The sequence below is a fragment of the Grammomys surdaster genome, unplaced genomic scaffold (assembly GCF_004785775.1).
Source record: "Grammomys surdaster isolate TR1022 unplaced genomic scaffold, NIH_TR_1.0 66, whole genome shotgun sequence".
Classification (NCBI taxonomy): Eukaryota; Metazoa; Chordata; class Mammalia; order Rodentia; family Muridae; genus Grammomys; species Grammomys surdaster.
Genome location: NW_021604568.1, coordinates 14,769,017 through 14,777,563, shown reverse-complemented (window position 1 = coordinate 14,777,563; position 8,547 = coordinate 14,769,017). Strand labels below are relative to the sequence as shown.

The 8,547-nt window shown below is 39.7% G+C and overlaps 1 protein-coding gene across 3 annotated transcripts in view; it reads right to left on the bottom strand.

Moving 5' to 3' along the window:
- The window catches only part of Vti1a (vesicle transport through interaction with t-SNAREs 1A), a 302,888-nt gene that overhangs the window by 204,556 nt on the left and 89,785 nt on the right, over positions 1–8,547 (bottom strand). The window lies entirely within an intron of this gene.

The window sequence follows — 8,547 nt, the reverse complement described above, 5'->3', positions numbered from 1 at the left end:
TCTCTCTCTCTCTCTCTCTCTCTCTCTCTCTCTCTCTCTCATCAGATTTGTTACTAAAACTAGTTTCTAAACTATTTTCAAGATCTATTCCACCCTATTACCTCCTGAACTGCAGTTGTTTTCTCTTTCTCTTTAGTTGACATTGTATCCTCCTTAGTGTTTCAGAATAAACCTGATGATCTCTTATTCATGAAAACTACATTATGCAGGATGCTACAACTCATAAAGCTACACATTAAATGTGAAAGTTTAGCTGACTCCTTACCTTTTGCCTTAAAAACAAATCTTGCTAGCCCTAAACCTTACACTATCCAGTAGAATGGTCAATCCAAGTCTGAGGATCACTCTGCTTTGAAACAGAGATATGGATATGCTGAAAAGAACCCCGAGGAACAAATAAATTAAAATGAAATTTACCCGTAGGTCTGCCTTCAGTAACTTCTCAATTTAACTGTGTAAAAACATATGGGTGCTAATTTGACATTAGTAAATTAAAACCGTTAGAGACAGTCTCTCCCTGTTGGTCTCCAGCAGTTGTCAAGGACACTATTTTCTGTTTGCATTTCCTCAGGCCTTGCTATGTGTCTTTGTTTAGGCTCCCAGGTCTAATGTAAACACAATGAGCAGACCTATGGAGGGCCATTGGATCTACTGCCAAAGATGCAATGAGGCCACAGCCCTGAAATGCTAGAGATTACTTTTTTATAGAGAGAGATGATAAATGAATTAGTCTTCTAAAAAAAATTCTCAAAATTCTTTGTTTTGCATACAAAGACCATCAAGGAAACGGCGGTCTGGAAGCTGAACTTTGTGCTACGTGGGTTACAGTCTTTCTTTGTGGTCTTGACTAGGGATTGTACCTTGGCTACCGTAGTTCAAGCGTAAAAACACTTTGTCTGTAACACTATACACTGTTGCTAGTGACCCTCTAAATCCTTGAACCAACTGTGTCTTCTGGTGTCACAGAAGATAATGCCAATTTATTGCAATGTGTGGCTTTTTTTTTAACTGATTAAAATTAAGCCGTAAGCACGTGACAATGGAATTAGCACATTTGGAGCCTGTTTTCCCACATCCCATTTTGCGCCAGTGTGGCTGGTCCCTGCAACTCTACGCGGGAGCAATTTTAATGACTTTGCTATGTTTTGATGTTCTTAGGAAAAAAGCCCGGCTTGGTGTTTGTGGAGAAGGTAGATACGGCGGCTGAAGAGCTGTGATTGGGAACATGGTGACATCGGTGCTGCTTTCCGATAGGATCGGTGTCATTTTCCTCTCGGCGATAAGACACCTCCACTGACAGTGGCTGATTAGGGGAAATTTTATTATAAAATTCACTTTTATCGAATGAGGATAGAGTGATAAATGGTTCTGCCTCAGGGAAGGAACAGGGACATATTCCCCATTTCAGATCCCCCCTTCCCCTTCCTCGCTTTCTTGCTTTAGAGACGATTCCATCTTAGTTGTTATTAATGGTAAGAGGAGCCCCCACGACACACGATTGTTAGGATAAAACTGTCTGAATCAAGAGACACTTAGATGTTGTTATAAAAGAAAATCTATTTTTATATAGTTATAAATCCTCTCCTCTCTCCTTCTCTAAAAGATAAGATTCCTTTTTCAGCCTTTTCTCTATTTTCTGGAAGTTACCTGATATTTGTTACTTAGGAAAATGTAACACCATAGAAAATCAAACTAAGGTAATCTTGGCTCAGTTATCCTAAATATACTCACTATCCTCAGAAATAAATATCTGCTAGGCATAGCTGGGACATGAACAAAAGCAGCAGCAGATGTGGCTGCTCAATTCTTCCTTGCATTCTAATAATCCAGGAGAGGAAAGGAAGCCGGCCAGAATGCGTCGTGGGTAATCAGGGGGTGATGATCTGCCAGTCCCAAGGGACAGAACTTACCTGTTCACTCCTGGAAAACTTGATCTAACTCTCAAATGCTGCTCAACAATTATGTGTATATGACCCAAAGAATAGAAAGTATGTGTGATGTGCTTTGTTTTAAAAGACCTTTTTTTTCTGATGAAAAGTTCTTTAGTTCCTTGGAATAACCATTCTGGTGTCCTAAGATAACATGTGATGCCATGCGGCTAAGGGTTCCATGGTGCTGGTGAATCCGAAACAGTAAAGAGACATGACATGTAGAAATCATGACAGATTTCTACAGTGGGAGGAAGGGAATATTACTGATGAAAACAATTCAGAAAAACCTTCCTTTGTGGGGGGAACTGCTCCGAGGACAGCAGTCTCCACGTGTTCCTAGGGCCTGCCTCCTAAACTTCTCTCTAGAATTTTCTCAAATGCTTGCGTTAGTATGATCCATTTTGGTGCTCAATTCCATACAGTACTGCAATGGAGTTTTTCAGGTGTCAGTGAGCAGAGAGACATGTTAAAACATGTCACTTCGTTTGAGCTAAGTGGCCAAATTAACAAAAAAAAAGTGCTCAGTTTTCCAGAATCGACTCCATCTTCATGCTGGTCAGTGAGAGTATCTGTTGTTACTTCCCTAAGCCACAAACAAGAAAGGCTTCAAATAACAAAGTGGCAGTTAGTTAATGTCCAGTGCCGGCTCTTCTCTAAACTTTTTGTGCCAGGGTTTCTGGGAGACAAACATTACACTGAAATTCAAGCCACATTCCCACACAGCACCCCAACTTTCTCTGTTAATTGAGACTAATTATAGCCTAGGAACAATTATCAAAGTAAACTTAGGAAACCATAACTGGGAAATGGTGAACAAGAAAAACAACGCAACAGCTAAAGCATGCAGCAAATTGAGAAGGGAGTTCAGACTTGTTATTGGCCTAAAACATTTACCACTAAATGCTTATTAATGAGCACACGTAGACGCATAACACACTAGCTGAACTAAGGATCACTTTTCTTAATCAGAGCTTTGCTCAGTAAGATGTAATGTCCGTGTATTTTTGAGAGAACTTCTGAAATGCTTTACATGTTTTCACAATGAGAGGCATATAAAAATTTAAAAATAGCAAAACCTACAACATACCTTCTAAAAGGCAGTTGACAAAATGGCTCTGATTAGTGTTAAGGCTGAAGGCAGATGGAAACCTTTTATAATAAGCATCTTTATCTGTAGTAAAGGGATACATTTCAATTATTTCAAGACACTGTTCTTTTGGAGCAGACAAGCAAAAATGAGCAATGGGTTGATGACACTTGTACTAATATAAAAAGGAGCTTGATAGAGTGGAGGCTGCTCTGGGTAGGATTGCTCATGTCTGACAGGTAACAGTAAGAAACCCAAGTAACGAGCCGCCGGCTGCCTGTCTAGACCCTGACACAAAGTAGAGACAGACAACTTCAGCACGTGAGTGCAAGTGTGCGCAACACTTGAGTACACCAAGTGTGCGCAGCATGTGATACAGCAAGTGTGTGCAGCATGTGTGTGTAACATCATTTTGCTAACCTTTAAGTATTTAAAAAAAGACTCTAAAGACTTTATCACTATTAGGATAAATCCAATGATGAAATGTCTAAAAGAAGTCTGACTAGAAAAATCTCTGTTAAAAGAGCACCAGTTACTATGTAGCACTGACCTAGACAGGGGAGGTCCAGGTGTGCAGTGGACTGCAGTCACAATGGCAACGACCCTGTCCAGACCAGTAAGAAATACATCTGACCAACTAGCTTTGCGTTTCTCACATGGCCTAAAAGCAGGACACATGCTTTCCTGTAGGTACTCATGAGTAGAGCTACACACGTGTGTATCTGTTCTGCCTGATTGCTGAGATAAAATGAGGTATCTTTTCCAAATCAGGAAATGATACTATGCTTTGATTGTTTTCTCATAGGATACCCAAACAAAGGCGATGTCTTTTGGAGGATACATGTAAGAAAAAGTGTATGTGTCAACAGGTGCTTTCTGTTCTGTCACCAGCATCACCGAGAACGGCCATGCACAACTGTGTGCACAGAACAAATATTTCACTGAAGTCAAAAGGCTCCCTGATTGGTTAGTGCCGAGTGGCTGGGGTGAAGAGGGAACAGCTACTGAAGAGATCATTGACTATGGAAAGGTGGCAGAGCAGGACTGCAGCACCGGGGGAGCCCAGAGGGTGAGGGAGGAAGAGGCAAGCCCCTTCTGTGGCTGCATTGAAGTGGGAAGGAGGCCTGCGGTGAACAAACTTCAGATGTGAGGAACAAAAGGGCAGGTTTCCCGGGCCCTGGCTCTACCTTTTCCTCAGCAGAGAAGACGGTGAGGTCTCAGGCTGCAACCCCACAGAATTACCTTCAACAACCTATATTTATTAGTTAGGTTTGTCCTCCAGGTATACGGTGTAAAGTGTTTATTAATATGTATAAAACAATTAAATGGAACGGTAATAACAGTCTGTATTTGGGGGAGATTTAGAAGTTTCTATTTTTTATCATCTAATATGTACATCGATATAAGTAATAACCAAAACACTAAGTCACTTAATAAAATTTTTAAAATAATCATTAATGTGGCTTGGGTCAATTCACACCCCCCCCCATTCCTTTAGATGAATAATTTGGAAGACGGTAGTTCCTAAGCTGATGGCGGATCTGAGGTTGCCGGTTACAGGAGTACTTAGGCGCCCATTGGCACAGCAAGGTTCAAAGCCCTGGTAGGCTTCAAAGAAACACTTTTTTTTTCTCCTTCTAGAACTCTTTGCTTTCTAGTAAAGCTGCAACCACAATGTTCTCTCTCTTAATGCCACCATAAAAAATCAAAACACTTTAAAACAAATTGATGTACTCTTTAATACAGTCACGGCATCATCACAGGACCCTTGCACCCTGTGTGGTGACAACCGTAGGATGCATACCACACATCTATTTCTTTGTTGCCTGCTTCAATGCTTAAAGAAAAATTGAGAGAGTGTGTGTGTCTCAATCGAGATATGGCACCTTTGAGTGACAAGACCTAATCAGCTTATCTCGACACTAATAAAGTTGGGGCCTGTGGTGCCGGTCTATGGCCAGCACCAAGTGAACTTTACTAGCCAGAGCCTCATAGGTCAGCCCTCAGCCTCTGCTTCTCTAAGCTGGTTGAAATCAATTCTTAATGGGGTATTTTCATCTTGATAAATCTCTATAGTCTTCATTCACGATGGCTGTGGAGGCAGTTTAGCTGGATGAGCTGCCTAAAGTAATGGCCACACAATCAGTCCATGATACGTATTTGTGTACATGGAATCAATAAGCTATCTTTTCCAAGCTCTCCATATGTCACTTCTTCTGAAATACTAGTTTTCGTTCAAGTGACTTTATTAATGGGATTTTTTTTCAATTAAAGGATGACAAGATCCTCTGCACATTAGGAAACAAACAGATCTATTTAATAATTTCTGTTGTGCAACAGTGTTAGCCTGTGAACTCCTCGGGATGGGACTCCGAAGCTGACAGCCTACATTGTGCTTTCCCTGTGTCCACCACTCTGATACTCTTGTGACCTGGACCTGCTCATACTAGACATTTGCTAGATGTCCTGATTGACTGATGGGAATAGAGACCAGAAAGCTGAGAAACACACACAGGCTGGAGGGAGGGAAAGCAGTTACAAAGACACACACGCATTTTCTTCTTTGAGTTAACTTGCAGGTAGCCCTTTCAATCCAAGGATTTTCCACCTAATTCAAGAAAAAAAAGTGTGATTTTTACTACTTGTTTGTAACTGCTATATTAAATCTAAACTTTACAGATAAGATATGAATAAGTTATTAAAGCATCGTCTGATTCTTCGATATATGGTGGAGGCCTGAAACAGACGATTCGCACAAATGTACATGGTGGGGGCACACCGCCTCGATCGTCCTTACCTATCTCACTTCCGTCTCACACACACACACACACACACACACACACAACTATGGACATTTTTGCTTTACCTTCCTATACAGTTATCTGAAGGGATAGCTGGACTTTCTTAATAATGTAGCCTTTGGAGAAAGAGTCCAGTGTTGGGGAAGTATCTGAAATGATAGTATGACTACATATCCAGATACAGATGAATGAATATATCATACATACATGCTAAAATATAGCGTGGTCCTTGACACCATTCAAAAGTGCTGCTTTAGACTGCAGTGTCTGCAGAGCTGTGGTCACCTGCATAACATGCAGCGCTCCTCAACATATCCCCAATAAAGTCTTCAGAGGTTACAGGATGCCTTCAGCACCACTTCCTACTCTCAGTGCAGTCTTCACGCTGTAATTGCTTTACACAGAATCCACTCCAGCCATATCACTCCATATTATCTCTACCGCTGAACACTGGAAGATAATTTTGCAATAAAATTTAATTTATAGAGCTTATTTTCCACTAATCTCCAAGCACAGGAAAAATGAAACTGGCCAAGTCACACACTCCTTGCTATGACCTGAATGGCGATGTTTATTTCTTGAATAGTAACAATCCAAACATACCAATTTTATCATATTGAAGGGCTAATATATTTTAAGTGTCAAAAACATTATATCCTAGGAAAGAAAGTTAAACAGGCTATTGAGAATGTGGAATTTAGCTCAGTAGTAGAGAGTTTGTCTAGCCTACATAAGGGCCTGGGCTCTGTTCCCACCACTACAAAACACAAGACAAAAACTGAAGTTGCAAGCTCTCCTTTGCCAGGTAGTGGTGATGTACACCTTTAATCCCAGCCCCCAGGAGGCAGAACCAGGTGGATCTCTGAGTTCAAAGCCAGACTGGTCTACAGAGTGAGTTCCAGGACAGCCAGGGCTACACAGAGAAACCTTGTCTCAAAACAAAATGAAATAAAGACCATGTATAAAAGTAAGGCTCTTTAAGTGATAAGGGTCCTTTGGGGAGAGCTTTTCTTCCCTAAGCTATGAAACAAAACATTTAATTTAAAAACTTGTGACCAACAAAGTTATTTTATTCAAATTATTAATATTATAGTATAGTCAACAGTATTTTAGATTTTTCATTCTGTAGACCAGGCTAGCCTCGAACTCAGAGATCTGCCTGCCTCTACCCCCAAGTGCTGGGATTAAAGGTGTGCGCCACCACTGCCCAGCTAGATTTTTCAACAAAAATGAAAAACAGTAATGGCAAGTGAGATTAAGTATCAAGATTCAGTTGTCTGTGTAAAATGATTGCCAGGTTGTAATCCACGGGGCTCATTATTGCTCTCAACTTTAAAATTCAAATGTCTAGATTCCATGCAAATTCTAGAGAACAAATTGCTATTAGGTTTATCTCAAAAGGCTATCTGGCTTCTGTTGATTGCTCGTGTCTTATAAAGCATTCATTTCTAAGTATGGCCTCCATGAAAATGAACTTAATTTCATTTAGTAACAAACAAAGCAATCCTAATATTCAAGACTGAAATGTGTGCTGTTTCTCCAATGTTACAGAATATCTAAAGAAATTCCTGTGAAAATTCAAATTTTTTACCAGACTCATTGCATAATTGAAAGTGTATGCTGTGTAATGAATTGTGATGTTAGTGCTTTGTACTGTACTGAGTGAGACCATACCTTTTTGGACAAGATTTACATCTCTCTACCTTTTTTCAAAGTTGTTTCACAATAAGGCCAAACTGATCCTGAATCATTTACGAGGTCTTTAGAGTTGAGGTATCAGTCATGTGTGAACAGAACTTCTGTTCTAACATTTGAATTTTGGCACTAGGCAATTCTAAGACATTTCAAGTTATGTAAAAATTTCCATGTTAATACACAAAACGATTATTTGAAAAGAACTGTTCAACCAACACATACATCTTAGATACTAAATAAAACTTTAGACATAAGCCCCTAAGATATTCCCACAAGGACTTTTTGTTTATGTGCTTATGAATATCAGAAACTATGTGCTATACCCTTCTTTGCATCTCTGCTACCTTTTCAAGCAAGAACAAAGCATCATTAATCTCTCTTAAGAACACACATTTAAAACAACTTCATTTTGACATATAGTTGGACTGTCTTTAGATGGTTTTTAGAAAATTAATTATAAAATTAAATAAAATTCATGAATAACATGAATTTCAGCCAGCCATGAGTTTGTAAGAAACTATAATGAATGACCTTCTTGCACAACAACCATCTCTTTAAACCCCCAAAGGAAAACGTTGACCTACACAGGGTAAGCTCCAACAGAAACAGAAAAGACTTTGTAAAATACGCTGAAATGGAGAAGAAGAAATAAGGGGCATTTTAGAAGCCTTCAATTGATGAGCAGGCACTGGCTTCTGTTTGAGGCCAATAACAGCTCTTTATCGATCACAAAACTTAATACCTAGCAAGGTCAATACAAGATCTCAACTGTCAACAACTCTACTGTGGAGCTGCCTTGCTTCTCCACAGAAATACTGTGGAAATGGACACACTGTGTTTGGAGAAACCAATAAGTCACCATTCAAAAGAAAAAATGCTTAAAAGAAATAGGACAAAGAAGTTATCAAGATAGAGGAGGTTTTTAACTACCTGGTCCTGTAGTTAGAAACACTGATCCTCAGGTATATGGCCCAGAAATATGAGTCAGGAAGTTCACCAAAGAGAAGCAAAATAATAACTCATACTGACACAT